Here is a 17,616-nt window from a genome sequence, read left to right as displayed (position 1 = left end):
CACTTTTCTGGAGTACTTACTGCATGCAGGGCACACAGCAGCCTCTTCCATGTGAAGCACATTGTATGTGCCATGATTCTCAGGTGTGACGGAAATTAGGGAGAGGTGCAGGGATTTGGGATGGTTTCTGCCCTGGAGTTGCTCATTGCCTTGCAGGGAGAGGAGACAGAAAAGGTAAATGTGGTACAGTGTAACATGGAGCATGGAAACAGCTTAAATATCTGTCAAAAAGACAGTGGGTTAATATACTAGCATATTCCTATAGTGAAATACTCTGCAGCAGTTAAAAATGAACAGAATGTCTTGGAGGAGGCAGTGTTGGATGAAAAAAGCAAATTGCAAAAGAATACATGTGATATTAATGTTAATATTAATAACTATTCGTATAGAAATATTTTTAAAGCTTCCCAAATATAAAAGTTGTTCATATATACTTATATAGTAAAAGTATACAAACGTGTCAGGGCGGGGTGCATGCAACCTCAGGATGAGGGTAATCCCTGGGGAGACAGGGATCCTTTCACCACATGGGCTTTAGCTATGTGAATAGTGCTTATTTCTGTAAAGAAAAAAAAAGGAGGGATCAGAAAATAAGAGAACATAGAGAGTATGGGAAGAATCTATGGAAGAGTTGACATGGAGGCTAAGTTCTTGAAGTGATAATCACGAGTTTAATAGGCGTAATCAAAAATAATTGTCTCTTTCTGAATACATAAGAAAAATACTGAAGCTTTTACACCTTTTATCTAATTTTTAATATTCATACAGGAAAATTTACTTTTGGGGGGTATACTTTTCTATGAGTTTTACAAACACAGTCATGTAACCACCACCACAAGCAGGAAACAAAACACTGCCATCACCCCCCTCTCCAAGTGCCTTTGTGCTATCCTTTGTAGTCAACCTTTACCATTTGGAGTAAATTCCCCCGTAACCTTACACCTTGGAAACCACTCCAGCCCTATGGTTTTGCCTTTTTCAGAATATCATATAAATGGAACCACACAGTATGTAGCCTTTTTTTTTTTTTTTGCACCCAATTTCTTTCTCTTAGTATAATGGAATCATCTGTGTTGTGAGATGTAGTTTGTTCCCATATAATTTGTTCCTTTTGATTGCTGAGCAGTATTTCATTACATGGACATACCACAGATAGTTTTTCCTTTTACCAGTTGAAGGCCATATGAGTTGTTTCTGGTGTACAATTTCTTTTTCTTTTTTTCTTTTCTCTTTTTTTTTTTTTTTTGAGTAAGCTCTATGCCCGACATGGGGTTTGAACCCATGACGCTGAGGTCAAGCGTTGCATGCTCCACCCACTGAGCCAGCCAGGTGTCCCTGGTGTACAGTTTCTTGTTTCCAGGGACTGGACTCATTGTTGTCCAAGGTGTTGTCATTATAATGTAGATCTTCTATTACTGGTCATTGTATTATATCGATAAATGGGTTCACATATTTCCCCCAGAGGTGAAATCTGTAATCTGATATTAAGTACCATGTACTGTTGGGCTAGGTACAACCTACTCAGCCAAATATATAGAAAAACAGTCATTTGGAAGTTGCCCTTCAATTAATTTAGTTGTAGCGAGAGGAGAGATTAATTTAGTTGTGCAGTAGGAGAGACTAACTAGAGATGCTGATGACCTACATTTCTAACTCTTTGAGCATCTGTGTATTTCCAACTGTGGAACTATGGCTTGTTTCTAAATATTCCCTAAATCCTTTTTGAAAGATGGACCTTTGCCCTTTGAGGTCCAGGTTGAACTTTAGTGGCAGGCTGAGTTTCTATGCATCTGATACAGGGTGACAATTTATATCACCAGTTTAGAGGTTCTCACTACTTCTAAGGATTCTGTGTGATTCCAGATCCTGGTCTATACTATCAGTCCTCAAAGGTTTGGTTTCTTCTTGTTTGGTTTCCTCTTTGTTTCTCATGGGGACCCTGAGAAGCAGACACCTGGGCGGTACAGAGTAGGTGCTGATTCAGAGACAGAGTAAGACTGTGGGGATATAAGCTTAGTATACATGCCTCAGAGTTCCAGAGGCAAATATCAGATGTTTGTGAGTTAGCTACTACTTAGGGCCTTATTTATTTACTTATTCGAAAAACCTCTAGCCCTGGGGCCTCTGGGTGGCTCAGTTAGTTAAGTGCCTGACTTTTGAAATTTCAGCTCAGGTCATGATCTCAGGGTTCATAGGTTCTAGCCTCACATTGGGCTCCGTGCTGATGGTACAGAGAGGAGTCTGCTTGGGATTCTGTCTCCCTCTCTCTCTGCCTCCCCCCCACCCCCCCACTCTCTATCTTTCTCTCTCAAAATAAATAAATAAATAAACAAACATTAAAAAAATTAAAAGAACAAACCAAAACAAAAACCTCTAGGTCTCTCATGGTTATTTGAAAGCTGTTTTTGTCACAGGCAGCCAGCCCAGTATTAACATGCAGGATGGGAAGGAGAAAAGCAAATGTTGTAGGCTGATGACTTTCTGGGTGTGGTTTAGAGAAGAGGACAGTCCCACTGTCAAGAGTGGTAACAGTGTTGTGATCAAAGGAGTGCTGTTTCTCATCTGGTTCCCTTGCTAAAGCAGGCTGGCTTTCTAATTTAAATTGTATCCAGTCGCTACACTGAGCCTTTGCATGTCACCCTTAGTCTTAGTTCTGATAATTAGCATCACCCTCTGGTAAATGACTCTAGAAACAGAAGTTTCATTTCACTAGTCAACTAAGGGACTAGTTAGTAAAATAGCCGCTCAGAATTTACTTTGAATACATTGTAAGTAAAGGTTATAGAGGTTATAAGTCAAGGGATATAGAGTTATAAGTCAAGGTTATAGAGGTTATAAGTAAGGGATATAGAGGCCACATTTGAGCTTTGTTAAGGCTTGGGAGACCTTGAGAACGAGGTACCGTACGTGTACCACAATTTTCTCACTTATAAAAGGGCAAAGGGGCAAACATGTTACTATTTTTTACTTTAAGATTCCTCCAGCAAGAGAACTTTATGAGCCCTGCTTCTCTTCTAAGTTCTTTGGCTGGTCTAATAATTAAATTGATGTAAGATGGGAGCCCCGCAAAAATATGAGGCTCAAAGGCAGCCAGGTAATTGAGGCTTATATAACATCCTGCGCGAAAGAAAGGGATTGGGATCTGGGGATACAAAAGGAAGGAAGGCCATTTATAGGGAGGCAGAGGAGAAGTTTGGAAAACAAACGTTGCCCTGTTATGCAGGTAACTTTTTTGGGTAAAAAGGTATCTCTGATAATAGCCTCTTTCCAATGTAAATTTAGGCAGTTGAGGAGGTTGAGATAGAGAGTTTTTCCTGAGTCTACTGGGTTTTGATTGCCTTTAGCTCCAAATAATCCTTATGGCAAAGAAACGTATTTTGGGGTGGCAGAATCTGCTCCCCTTTGCAGCATAAGTGAGTGCCTTATCATAACGTTGGAATAATGACATCTCAAGGCTTGTATGCTGCATTCACAATCAAGAAAAGTCCCAGAACGGGGTTGACTCAGCAGTACCTGACCAGTATGTTTAATGCAGTGATGAATACCATTGCCCCTAGGAATTAAATATAGAGGTGCTTGGAGCTTGTGTAAAGTTCCCTGTGCCATTTGAAAAAGGTACTCAGAGAAAAGATAGGCTGATTTTTAATTTTAATGTTTTAACTCATCGGTTTAAGTACATTTCTGGTTTGCTTTGCAAAATGTCAACAGACATCCCAAGTGGATAACATTTAAAAAAGATTGAATTTCTTATATTTACTCTACTATCATTTCAAAAATATGGTCATTAATGCCTACAGGTTCATTGGTTAAAACAACCCATTCAAGTGATTATTAAAAAGCATCCAACAACACTGTTTGTTGTTTTCCACATTGTCCCGAATTCTCACTGATGAGGAGAGATCTAGTTCTGATGCATTTAGGAAGGGCTTCAAGTGGGGTTACCATATACAAGGTCGGAGAAATAATTCTCTGAGAAGAAATAATTTATTATCTAATGGTATTACTATTCACTTTGTATTATAGATATTATGCTTTTGTATATTATACACTCAACAATTGACCAAACACTTTCACATAAATTATCTCATTTCATGTAAATTATCTCACAATAACCTTCTAGAATAGATTGGTGAAAGCAGTGATTATCCTTATTTTATAGTAAAGGATACAGAGGTTCAGACATACTGAAAATAGCTCGCTTTTTAATGGACTTCTTTCTTTGTGCCAGGCAGTCAGTGTTCTAAGAACTTTCCATGTTTTAATTCATGTGGTCTGTCCAGATTGTAGCTGTAGGAAATACTTAATCTTCTTCTTCTCATTTTCCTTTTATAGATTGAACCACAGAGTTTCAGAGAAATAGAGTAACCTGTCCAAAAGCTACAGAGCAAGTAAATAGTGGAGTCAAATGAGAATCCATCCAGTCTGGTTCCAGACCAAAGTGCTTACCCCTCACACTCTCTAACCAGAGTTCAGCAGCTTGCCCAGGAAATTTGGCCACTAGGTGTGGAATCATAGCTTAGAACGTGATACCCAGAGAAGTGCTTTTCCATTTGGTTGTAGCTTCTCTCCTGGTCTTTGCTTTATTGTGTATCACATTTTACAAACTTATGTACTTCTCATATTCCCCCTAATGGAATGTGAGCTTCCTTAGTGCAGAGAAAAGGGATGATTCCTTTTATACATGGACTCTCCCCTACCATGTCTGGAAATTCTTCTAACCTAAGAGGGAGCCACTTAAAATGTTCTGAATTGAATTGAACTTGTGAAACTCCTAGACCACTTTAGGCCTGAAAATTTGCAGTTGGAGCTTTGGGGACATAGAAGTGGTTGACAGTGGGAAGGGGGCAGTGATTAAACCAGGGAATAAAGGGAAGGAGTTTATATGATGAGAAAAAGTGTGATAACAATGTTTATATAATCCTTATTATGTACCAGACACTTTTTATGTATCAACCATTTGATTCTTACAACATTCTATTATTACCTCCTTTTTGTGAATGGGGGAGAATGAGGCACAGAGGTTATATGACCAATACATAAACAGATGTGTTTGTGGGTGTGTATGTATATAAAAGAAGGAGAAACACAGTCATATATACATTGTTGCCCATCTCCCCATCTCCCACACCAACAATTCCCAAAGGTTTTCCTGGCATATTATTTGATTTTTATCAGATATTTTCTGTTCTAGATGCCCTATACTACTGACTTTTCCTCCTGCAGTCTAGTGTCTGCATAGTACCACAATTACCTTTCTAAGATATATATCTGATTTTGCTACTTGAATTAAAACATTTGCTGGTTCCTCATTGCTAAGAGGTTATGTAGCCAGCTACATCACAGCCCTGTTTTACATTTTAGTCATCATTTCAGCCTCCTTTCCCAGGCCTTTTATGACAGTTGTATTTAAACCCTTTTTAATCCCTGGATGGACCAGGTACTTTTGTTCTCCTGTGACTGCTGGGAAAGAAAAATTTTTCTTTACCTCTCAGAGGTTCTCCCGGTTTGTCTAAGAATTAAACTGACATGAGACAGATAAACAGGGAAAAATCATATTTAATTTTGTACAGCCGGGAAACCTACACGCAAAAGGGAGGATGGCAATTCACAGGGCAGTAAGAAGAGGAAGAGGTGATTGGTAATTAGATGTTTGCTCTGGCATACAGATAGGTCATTCAGATAAAATTTATCTCCAGGAGAAACTTTCATTCTGAGAAAGACCCCCATTTTTAATTTTTCTAGGAAGTTAAGAGAGGGGCAAAAGCTTATCTTTTCAGCTCAAAATAGTTCACATGCCCAAGTGGCAAAATTTGGGGGTATTTGTTCTAAACCTCTTTGTGACTTTATTCATACTGTCCTTTCTGCTGGAATGGTGTTCCCCCACTCTTTATCTGGTGAATTTTACTCCTCCTGTAGGATGAAGTTCAAATGCATTTTTTTTTCTCTTTTTGAGAGAGAGAGAAAGAGAGAGAGAGGGAGAGAGGGAGAGAGAAGGCACAGGAGACAGGCAGAGGGTGAGGAAGAGAGAGAATCTTAAGCTCCAGGCCCAGTGTAGAGGTCAATGCCAGGCTTGACACAGGGCTCCATCTCAGGACCATGTATGTGATCATGACCTGAGCCGAAATCAAGAGTTGGACACTTAACCGACTGAGCCACCCAGGTACCCCCAAATGTTTTTCTTGATGAAGCTTTTCATGATCCTACAGGTAGAATTAATATGTCATTCTACTAATATATACTCCGATTTAAGAATGACAGCTAACGTCTACTGAACGCTTAAGTGCTATAATTCTATTATTATTGATGAAGGGAATGAGATTCAGAGGCTTTACCTAACTTGTCCAATTTCAGTTGGGTAGTAAATTTTCCGACAGATATGTCTGACCCCAAAACCTATTAACTCAACCGCTTTGTTTTGCCTCCTCCATTGATACCACATATTAGATTACATGTTTGTGTATCACTTTCTCTTCAATAATATGAATTCCAGAAAACCAGTCATTTGCTACACATCCTTTCTGCCTAGCACAGTGTCTGTGCTATAGAAGAAGCTCCAGGAACACAGCTAAAAGACTGAATGGATATCATTTGCTCCCTATTCTCTGAGCTGTATTTCCCTCACTTGGCTCATTGTATCCCACACTACACATTAAGATCTTGCTACTTCACTCAATTCTCCCACGTTACTGGCTTCTAAAGTGGCTAGCCACAAAATTGACCATCTTGACAATATTGCCTGTGAGAGTCTTTATTTGCCCTCTTTATGGTGTGGCTGGAAAATAAGGGCAAGGTGTGATCTGCTCTATAATGCTTGGGCTGTAGGCACTGTCTTTTTTGTTTTATGTTTTTGATTTGAATCAGAACTGGCTTGACTCTTATCTTTGTGATTGACATAAACATCAGTATCACACCCTTAGAGTCCTCCTTCCCCCATTCTGAAATATTTAAGAATTCTGTGGGTTTACAGAGGTCCCAAAGAAGCCCCTTGGCTACTCTGGCCCCAGGAGAGCTCTCATTGCCTGGGGCCATTGTGGCTCTGGCTTCCTGTTACCACACTGTGCTGCATGGACCTCCAGGTCAGGATGCTCCTCTGAATAAGAACATTTCCCCAGGACACAGATCTTAGGGCCCATCCTTTGGGTTTGCACACCATCCAAGGACCCACCAGTAACAAACCATGCTAGATGGTATCCGCTGCTCGCATTTAGCCTCTGGGCTTCACCCACAGGGGTCAGCAGCCTTCCCTTCCCCTGCTCCCAAACAAAAGGTCAATTTCTCTCCTTTTTCTGACGATAGAGCTCGTTTGTTAATTGAAGGGTCTGGACCACAAAGACACAAATGTCTATTTACTTCCACAATCTGGAAACATTTCCTTTCCTTTATGAGAATTCCTTCCTCCAAGGACAAATTGGAAGACCTCATGGTATCTTCTTGCTAAAGGGGCTGTAACAAAAGCATCCCTTAGATCTTCACCGGTCGTTTTTTTTAAGCAGTTAAATCTTAGCAGGGTCCCCAGTTTAAAAAATAAAAATTGCAAAACGTAATGGTACACCTAAGTGAGAGTTGTCTTTTTTATTTTTTATTTTTATGTTTTTTAGAGTTGCCCTTTTTAAAGGAGTCACTTGCTATATACATTATTGTAATTTGCCAATGTCATTTAAACAGGTTTTTGAACCTACCCTCTGGTTTTCAGAGCCTGTAGCCCAATTTTCTTTTATTACTCCCAAAGAGAACAAATATTTATATTTGAAAATGGATTTGATTTTGGAAAGAGCCCAATGTTATTTGGCTTAGTTTTGTGAATAAAATCAGTGTGAAAAGCTGCTTTTGATCCAAAAGGAGGTGAAACTATAAGGTAATGCCACTGATTTTGTGAGTCTTACCAAGTACAAAAGGGAATTTCCAAATAGAGCGTCAGGGATGGAGTGTCAGGGAAATAAGTATAAAATGGTTCCAAATGTGACTACACTAATGGCCCAAATCTGAATACAAATATTCTGGTATGTTTGTGACCAACTAGTCTCATTGGTGTCTGTGAAGGTACAACGTACATATTATGTCCAGAATTCTTGCTGAAAATAGCAGTAGACTGGCTTCTCAAATTTGACGTAAACGCAAGTCCTCTAAGGTTGTTAAAATGCACATTCTGATTCAAGAGATCTGGTGTGGGCCTAGGATTCAGAATTTCTACAACCATGTTAAACTACCGATGAGTTGTTTTGTTCCTTAGCAAAATAGTTGTTGTGTTCATATATAGGAACTTTGCATTGGAACAGAGAATTTGCTGTGTAGTTTATCAGTGAAGAAGCAGCAATGACACTGTGCCATTTTCCTTAGATTGGACAGTTTCTTTATTCAGAACGTAACAGAAATTTCTATGGAAAAAAGTGATAAAGTAATTTAACTGTTCAACCTCAACCTCATTAATTATTATATAGCAGATATTATCACATGAGAAAATGCAAGGTACATTTTGATATATTTAAAGTTGTTATTTCTGATTTGACAATTTTTGAAACTGATGTAACAAAAGTTCTTTTGCTAGCTAGCTAAAAACAAAATCCTATTTCACAGCTAAAATGTAAACAGCTAAGATGCAATCGGAGGACTAAATTTTCACAGCTACAAAAACACAGCTGTGAAACATAACTTTAGAATATAATAAAGCCAAATAGTTTTGCATGCTAATAATGGATATTACAAATAAAGATGAGAATGACTTTGTTAGAATTTTGTAGTGTTTAAATACCTTCACTAATGTTACTTGTTTAACTGAGAATGTGCTCAAGTTACCTGTTACATTTGCATCTATTGAATGTCTAATATTTGTATCTTGCTAGGAACTAGTGATACAGAGTTGAATCTGACAAGTCATTCTTTAAAGGAGCTATTTTGTGTTACATAATAAGACCTGTGTCAAATAATAGTTTTGAGTTTTTTTTCCCCCAGGTTATAAAACCAGTACATGTGAATTGGAAAAATATTAGAAAATACAGAAAAAATTATAAAAGGTAAAATATACATTATTAAAAGTCCTACCACTGTTAACATTTTTATGTTGTGTTTTAAATTTCCATTGACCTCGTTCTAAGTATTCTTATTTATGGCTTCTTGGCATACTTTTTTTTTTTTTAACTGTGGAAATAACTCTTGCTGGTCAGTGTCAAGGTATATTTCAGTTGAATTTTTGTGCCAATGTTGGCCTGGGGTGAATGTTGGAAACCCACAATAATAGTGTATCAGATGTGTGTGTCTGTTTACATGTGTGTTAGGGTGGGGAATAACTACGGACTGGATAGGTAGTTGCAATTCCATCTAACTCTGTAGATACTAGTAGGCTAGAGACCCTTTATAATATAATTAAAAAGGTTTAAATTCCCAGAGTTCCTCATGTGCACATTGTGTTTTGCTTTCTCAATTTTGTGATCACAATTTTGGATTGTGATAATTTTGGATTGGGAGTCAGGGGACCTAGTTCTTTACTAAAATCTGTTGCACATTTTTATCATCTGTAAAATAAGGTACATTACTACAAATCCTCAGTTGTCTTGATGTCTTGAAATGTGAAATTCTATGGCTATTTTCTTTATTCATATCTTGCATGTAAATAGATCTATCCTCGTAGATACCTTCAGATACTTTTGATAGTAATCTGAACCAATGTAAACCTAAAGTGTCTTTTAAAATCTATAATTTGGAAAAATAACCTAGAATAGAGCTTGGCAAATTACTGCACACAGGCTGAATCTGACCCAATGCCTATTTTTGTAAATAAAATTTTATTGGAATACGGCTGTACCTATTCAGTCATGTATTGTCTATGACTGTTTTCAAGGTATGAAGGTGGAGTTGAGTAGTTGTGTTAGAGACTATGTTTACTACCTGAATTGTCATAGGAAAAAACTTGTTGATCTCCGATCTAGATTAATGATCTTCTGGATCAATAAGTATGTTTTTCTTCAGATACATATTATATCATAGTAACAATAGCAGGAGGTATGGATGTGGAAGGCATGACTGGGTCATATAAACCAAGTCCTGGTTTTTAAAAAAGGGCTTTTTCCTAAATGGAATTTACTTGGGCTTGATTTCTAGAGGTCAGCTAGATCTGCATCAGGTAAATGTCACATCTGTTGTCATGACAGAAACTAGAGTGTCAGAGTGGCACTCTTTGAGCCTGGCAAGCTTCATCTTGAACGACTCAGGCAGAAGCATTTTCAATTAATGTGGGGACCCTTTGTAATAAAATGCAGGGCAGGAAAGCCATGAGCTTTTAATATCATAAGGTTAGAGGTATTATTTCACAAGGAATAGGGGCCAAAGTCATGTTCATAGTTGATGTACACATTCCTCACGAAGATTAGACAGGGCCTTGCTCAAGCCTTTGGAAGAAAATGAACCAGCTCTGTGATCAGGGGTGTAAACCTTCAAGTATTTAGTGGAGAAGTGAGTTGCAACATAACTGGTAAAGAGTGTCTTAACTGACCTTGAAATACCCACCTTTTCCACAGACCCTGGACGTGGAGGAAGCTTAAGCAGAGATAGACCTCTCTGAATTCCCAACGAAGTCTGAGATGGCAGAGTTTGCAAAGCAGAAGATGAGACCAGGCCCAGGACTCAGGTTGCCTAAGGGGAAGAGTGATATGTCCTGTTCTGAGAGGGGCTGAAGCGAAGAGAGTTGAAGGGACCTAAAGATGCTTGGGAGAAGGTGAGAGAAAGGGAGGGAGAGTGTGTCCACTGGGAACTTCCTCCAGAGGCCTAAATGGAGAGACCTTGCCCCCTCAGGTACTGCAAAAAGTGTAGATAAGTGTAGACTTTAATGACCTTGAAGTTTTGGATCCTGTGATGCTTTTGGACATCCTGTGAGCCTTTGGTAAAAGAATGCTAAAATATCCATTAGAGTCTAGTTTGTATCATTTTGGTGAAAGGGTACTGGAATGAATATCACTTGGAATCTTAATGAGTACCAATCTGCCCATTTGCAGACCACCAGCAAAGGGCCACCCAGCCTGAGTCATTAGGGAGCCCCTTCCTCTGATTTCTAACTCCTTCACTGGACAGAAAGACTCCTGTTCTCTGCTCCAGAGAGCCTTAAAACTGTTAACTTGATGGGAAATTATCAGTTGTTTGAGATGATTGGAACTGAATTGAGGTTTTCTTTGTGAAGTAAATAGAAGATTTAAAATATTATTGAAAATAATTTAATTTTCAAGAGAAACTGAAGCATCTTATATCAGCAACAAATAGAAAAATTAACTTCTCTTTTTATTTATTCCTTTTAGCCTTTTTCTTGTTGTCATGGCATTAATTACTCTGATGCTATCACAGAGAATGGAAATGTACCAAATCCTTTTCATTTAGAAAATATTTTAAAAAATCACTTTCTGAGGTTCAGATGATTTGGGAGCAAGATTAAAACTGAAGTTTATTCAGGTACTTGGGTTTCTTTCTTTTCTTTCTTTCTTTCTTTCTTTCTTTCTTTCTTTCTCTATCTCCTTCTTCCTTCCTCTCTCTCTCCTTCCCTCCTTCCTTCCGTTCCCTCCCATTCATTCATTCATTCATTATCTTCATCTGCTGGACCAATGTAACAAAGTAAGCTAATAGACTAAGTCACTTATTACATACTGGTAGGATCAACACACTAGGCAGTGTTATACTGAAATGTCTACAAGAATTGCCCCAGATAATAAGGGCTTCTGGGGAAAGGTTGGTAAGTCCCTTGCATGTTTTTATGTTTAGGTAGAGTTTGACCCCCAAATAAATGATCAGTTAAAAATTCATCTAATGGAAACTAGTCAAACAAATATAATAATTTTTTAAGAAGAAAATATTAGGCTGAGTCACATGAACTTGCTGATATTTAGACAAATTAAGACAATGACAATTTTATCTGTCTTAAGCTAATACATAAATTATCTTTTGAGCTCCCCCCTTCCCCCCCAGTTTTTATTTATCCTATTGCATTTTCCAAGAAGCAATGTGTGTGTGTAAACAATATTCCTTTCTCCACTCTTGGAAGAAGAGTCAGCATAGTATTTCTAAAGATCTTAGATACCCTTACTGGCTTTCTCTTACTTAAGTTTTCTTCTTTTGTTTTTTGGATCCACTAATGCCCTAGAGCAGAAAGGGAGGAGTAGAGGGTGATGTTTTGAGTTGAGTTTAAGAAGAGAATAGCAGATTTTCCTCCTTCTAGTAGGGTCTTCCATAGAAGAGAGAGAAGTGTCATGGGTGGATGATTTGTGAGAGTGCAAACCCAGGCCATCCTGCCATACAGTGCTCTGTGAGAGGGTAGGACCTCTCAGGCAGTGGTAAGTGGGTGTTTCAGTCCTACAGTCTTAAGCGGCCACGGAGAAGGGTCTTTGTGGCCACGCTTTGGAAATTGCCTTTGAATAAATGATATGGGCCTGGTCAGCATAATGCATTGAAGACTTCTGGTCTTTCCTCAAATTTTCTGGACTATACTCTTATATAACCCTAGAAAGTATTCCTAAAACAGGATTCAGTTTGAATTTTCCCTCAACTTCAGCAGGTATGGGCAAAACTAGATTAATTTGTGTGTGCTTGCATACATGTGTGTGTTCTCTCTCTCTGTCTCTGTCTCTCTCTCTGTCTCTCTCTCTCTCTCTCTCTCACACACACACACATTGCTTCTTGCACCCATGTGTCATGGAGGAAATTCACACTTTTTACCTGAATTTGGCTCTACACAGATAAAACAACTGATCGTTTGAACACTTTACTTTCCAAGTGGTTACCTTGGATCAGAGATACAACTTACACTTGTCTTTTCACTTGACTTTTATAAGGTGGGCGTCTAATGAAATTTTATTTATGATACTCTTCTTTTCCCATCCCTTTCCTCCACTCTCCACCTTTAACAGTGCAGAATAAATAGGAGGTGAGAAATACAACCTGAAAGGATACTGAGCATTCTAAAAGGAGTCAATAAATAGTTGAATGAGTAATAGAAGGGAAAGGACTTTGGGGTATGGGGTTTGTTAGCATATGAAGCTCATCTATTCCACCACTTAGTGCATTGTTTCCTACCTTTCCCTTTCTTTGGATTACCTTCAGTGCACAATCATTTTTCTGCTGATGGGTTGGTCTTAATTTTCTCTTGAAAGAAACCTGTTCCTCTTTTATTTCCTGAATTCTCCTTCCCTTTCTCTCTCTTGTGTTAGGTACAACTTCTTTTCAATTTTTTTACAATGTTTTCCACTTGAGTTATCAGTTTGTCCTATCTCTCCTTACTATTAGGCCATTAATGAAGATTAAACTGGGCACTAGTCTCAAGTGTCACAGTCTCTATTGGATATGTTCTGGGTGCACAAGCCTTTTTTTGTTTGGGTCCTTGATTTATGATACTTCATTCAGTGTTGAACTTTAATAATTGAGCATGCATTCACCATAATTAACCATAATAATTCAAAAGAGACCTAGTCAGTATCTGAGGGTCACATTTTTATGGTGTTCTTTAGGTGGAGTTCTGGGACTACTGGTCCATGATCTGTCTGTATGACCACCATGAATAAAATGGAGGACCATGAGATGATTGGCTGAATTTTCCCTAATTTTCTGAACTGTAATTTCTACTGTATAACTCACATATGGTGAGAGATATTCTTAAGCCTCAACTGGAATACCTAAGATACAGATGACTTTTTTTGTTTGTTTCTTCAAGGTATGAGAGGTAGTCTGGGAAACTGGCCAACATTCTGACATTTCCTTGGCATTGTTATCATCATCATTATTATTATTTACAACAATGGGAAAGATATTTATTATTGAGACTGTTTAAGGAAATCTAAGAACTATAGCAGTCATAATCATGTTGCTTCAATTTTTCTGTCTGGTTCTCTTTGAATGTTGTGGGATAGAAAGAGCTATTCATTTTTCAACCTTTTATATTTTTGGAGGAGGGTAGTCCTTGTTTATTGGTATAAAAGGCAATTACATATGTGGGAATTATTAAGAGGGTACCCTGAAAGTGTCTCAACAGAGATGTTTCCCATTGTTTCCTTAAACTCCACCTTAAATAGTTCATTTCTACGTTGAGCATATTTTTTTCCCTGCTGTTGTCCACTCTTAACAATTTAGTGTAAATAATTTTTATCAGGTTTCTTTATTCTTATTTTGAACAGATTCAACCAATATCAAAGATATCCAAAGCATTCAGTCTATTGAAAAAGGAGAGGAGAGGACACAGGGGAAGAGAAAGGGATATTTATCATGTTATTTTACTGTATGAATGTTTCAAACACCTCTATTAGAGCCCTCCTGGGTTTTCCCTCTTTGAAAGAAACTTAAAAATCATGCTAAAACCAATTTTCAAGTGTGGCATGAGTTAATGGTAGAATACTGTTTTCCTATTACTACATGGACACTTCTATTAGAGTTTAAGGAGAGTTTTTCTTTGATTATAAAGATGGGGACTACATCTGGTGTGAAATATCTCTAGAATATTTATCAGCAACTTGAAGGTGCTTAGCTATATCTTTTAATATTTGTATGATGAATGTATTCACAGCATCCTGCTTTTATATTATCCTCGATGTTCTTGATGCCTGTAAATTTTTCATTGGTTAAACTATTTTCTTTTCCTTTCTTCCCTCAGCTTTGTTGAGATATAATTGATGTATAACATTGTGTAAATTTAAAGTGTACAACGTGTTGATTTGATCAACTTCTATATTATAAAATGATTATCACCATATTGAAACATTAACTAACATCTCTATCATATCACATAATTACCATTTCTTTTTGTAGCAAGAACATTTAAGATCTACTCTATTAGCAATTTTCAAGTATATAATACAGTATTGTTAAGTATAATCACCATGCTGTACATTAGATCTTCATACTTATACATCTTATCACTGGAAGTTTGTACTCTCTGACCAACTTCTCCCCACTTCCCTCACCCCTCAGCCCCAAGTAACTACCCTTCTGGTGGTTCTATGTTCTTCTATGTTCTTCTATGTTCTATATGCTTCTCTGTTTCTCTGAGTTTGATTTTTTTTAGGTTCTACATATAAATGATATCACACAGTGTTTGCCTTTCTCTGCCTGACTCATTTCACTTAGTACAACGCCCTTGAGCTCCATCCATGTTATTGCAAATGGAAGATTTCCTTCTTTCTCATAGCTAAATAATATGTTAACTATTTTCTAATTTATCTTTTTCAGATTTTCTGGTTTCACATGTGTACACATTTGATTGTGTTTACACCTTAAAAGTTGTTAAGTGAATGTATTTCAAAATGAAAATACACCATCATATTTATTAGGGATTGATTCAAGATACTGTATAAAGATGGTAAAGCTTTTTCTTGTATATATTTTTTGTTTTAGTCTGGTGGAAAATATACCAAAAGATTCTAGTTTTATACATTGGGGAGAATTTCATTTAGCATCTCATTAATATTGGTTCCAATCAGAAGTCTGGAATTTCCTTGAGTTAAATAATTCCTTTTTTTTTCCTTTTAGCAAGTTAAAATATATTTAGTGCAAACATAACATTTTGCTGTAAACTCATGGAGTATGTTTCTAGTGAGCAACTTGGTAATTGTGTACCTTGTGTTCTCACTATAATATTGTGAGCCCCGTGGGAGTGAGAACAATATTCTACTCCTCTTCCTCTGTCCAGAGCCTAGCATGATATCTAGCATGCTTCAGGTGCATATATCCTGACATGTTGAATCAGTTACCTAGCGGTGCTATCATAAAAGTAAATAAGGATAATTAGGTAAGTAAGCATGGCATGGGTAAAGGGTGCCAGGGTGGCTCAGTTGGTTAAGCGTCCAACTCTTGATTTTATCTCAGGTCATGATCTCACAGTTTGTGACTTCAAGTCCCATGTGAGGCTCTGTGCTGACAGTGCAGACAGTGAGGAGCCTGCTTGGGATTCCCTCTCTTCCTGTCTCTCTGCCCCTCCCACACGCGCGCTCTCTCTCTCTCTCTCTCAAAATAAATAAAAATGTATGGCATGGGTAAAAGCAAATACTTCATGAAAACGTTGTGATTTTATCAATATATTAGACTCTTGTGAATGTAGTACATGAGAAATAATACAAATTTGAGTATGCTTGCTTAGAGAGTGTATTATTAAACATCTTGGTGTTTGATGACTTATTTATGGAGAAAATTTAAAAGCAAGAGTGATTTGTTGGGAAAATAATTATGTTGAAAAATGTGACTATCTGACTTTAAAAGTTAATCCTACACTATCTGGTATGTACTGTTAATTTTCATAAACATATGTATATAACCTCTTCAATTATATTGCAGACTTGTTGAGAGTACCGGGCTCTTAGTAGCTTCCATTCCCCACATAGATGAGGAGATAGTAACATTTATCACATGTTAGTATTGGGTTCATTATTCACTGAGTGGTTTTGTCTATGACCTTCTGTGTGTTTCCCTAAATGTAAAATTGGGAGAATAATACCTTTTCTACACTATTCATCAAAGTTTATATTTATGCTTTGAGTCTCACAAGAATGCTTTTGTAAGGATATAAATTAAAATAAGAATAAGCATTTTAGCAGTTTTACAACTAAGTGTTTTAACGTGTGCATTTGAAAAAGCAAGGTATAGAGGCTTTTGCTTTTTTACTGGCATTAGAATTCTGGTTATACCTTGCACCTTGGGTATGATGTTTAAGTTCTCTGAACAGGTGTATGCTGTCCTATAAATGGAATTTTTAATTTTTTCTGTATAGTGGTGTTTTGAAGTTAAATTTGATAACATGTGTTACTCTTAATGGTGTGGCCAGCACATGGTAGATATTCAACAAATTTGGGCAGCATCTTCTACCCTGGCTTTCCATTTTGTTGTTTTAGCAATCGGAATTATTTCATAGCCTCAGGTAAAATTGGTCTGTCTTTAATCAGCATTTCCTCATAAGCTCCAGGCTTGCATTTCTAGTCACCTTCCAGGGATCTATATGTTGTATCCTTATTTGCCTTTAAAACTTCACATGGCCCCAACCAGATTTAACTTTTCAATCCATTTTTTTCCCTTTCAGTATTCCCTATTTGTTATTTAAATTACCATTCTGTAGTAACCAGCCCAAAGACTTTGGGCTAAGTTTCATTCATTCTGTTCCTCTTATTCTGTACATTTAATTTGAGGGGATTTGGGAGAACTCATTTAGTATATCATAGTATAAGGCCAACTTTTTCCTCTATCCCCAGATAATGTCTGCTGGATGTCAATTGCTTGGTGAAGTCAACATCTTCCAAGTGTGGCCCAAGATCTGCCCACAGCCTCTAGGTCCAGGACCCTGTCCTCAGGTAGGGTTGGATAAACCCTGACTCATTCTTCTCTGGCTTTCTGTTGTAGACTGTTGTCCTTGTACTCTAATTTGGGATTTTTTTTTTTTTTTTTTTAAATCCAGGCAGCATGATACAACCAATCAGATTACAAGTTCCTTTAATGATCATATTTCAGGTTGCCACCTGAGTTAACATCTCGGTTACACTTAGTTGTATCCAGGTCTCCTTAGCCACACATTTACACTTATTTTACTTGCCAAGTTTAAAAAACAAAACTCATCTGTTATGGGTTGAAGGTTCTTAGTTTTGCTATGAGAGAATTTATATACAATGTTGC

The sequence above is a fragment of the Panthera uncia genome, assembly GCF_023721935.1.
Source record: "Panthera uncia isolate 11264 chromosome A1 unlocalized genomic scaffold, Puncia_PCG_1.0 HiC_scaffold_17, whole genome shotgun sequence".
NCBI lineage: Eukaryota > Metazoa > Chordata > Mammalia > Carnivora > Felidae > Panthera > Panthera uncia.
Note: the sequence above shows the minus strand (reverse complement) of the source record.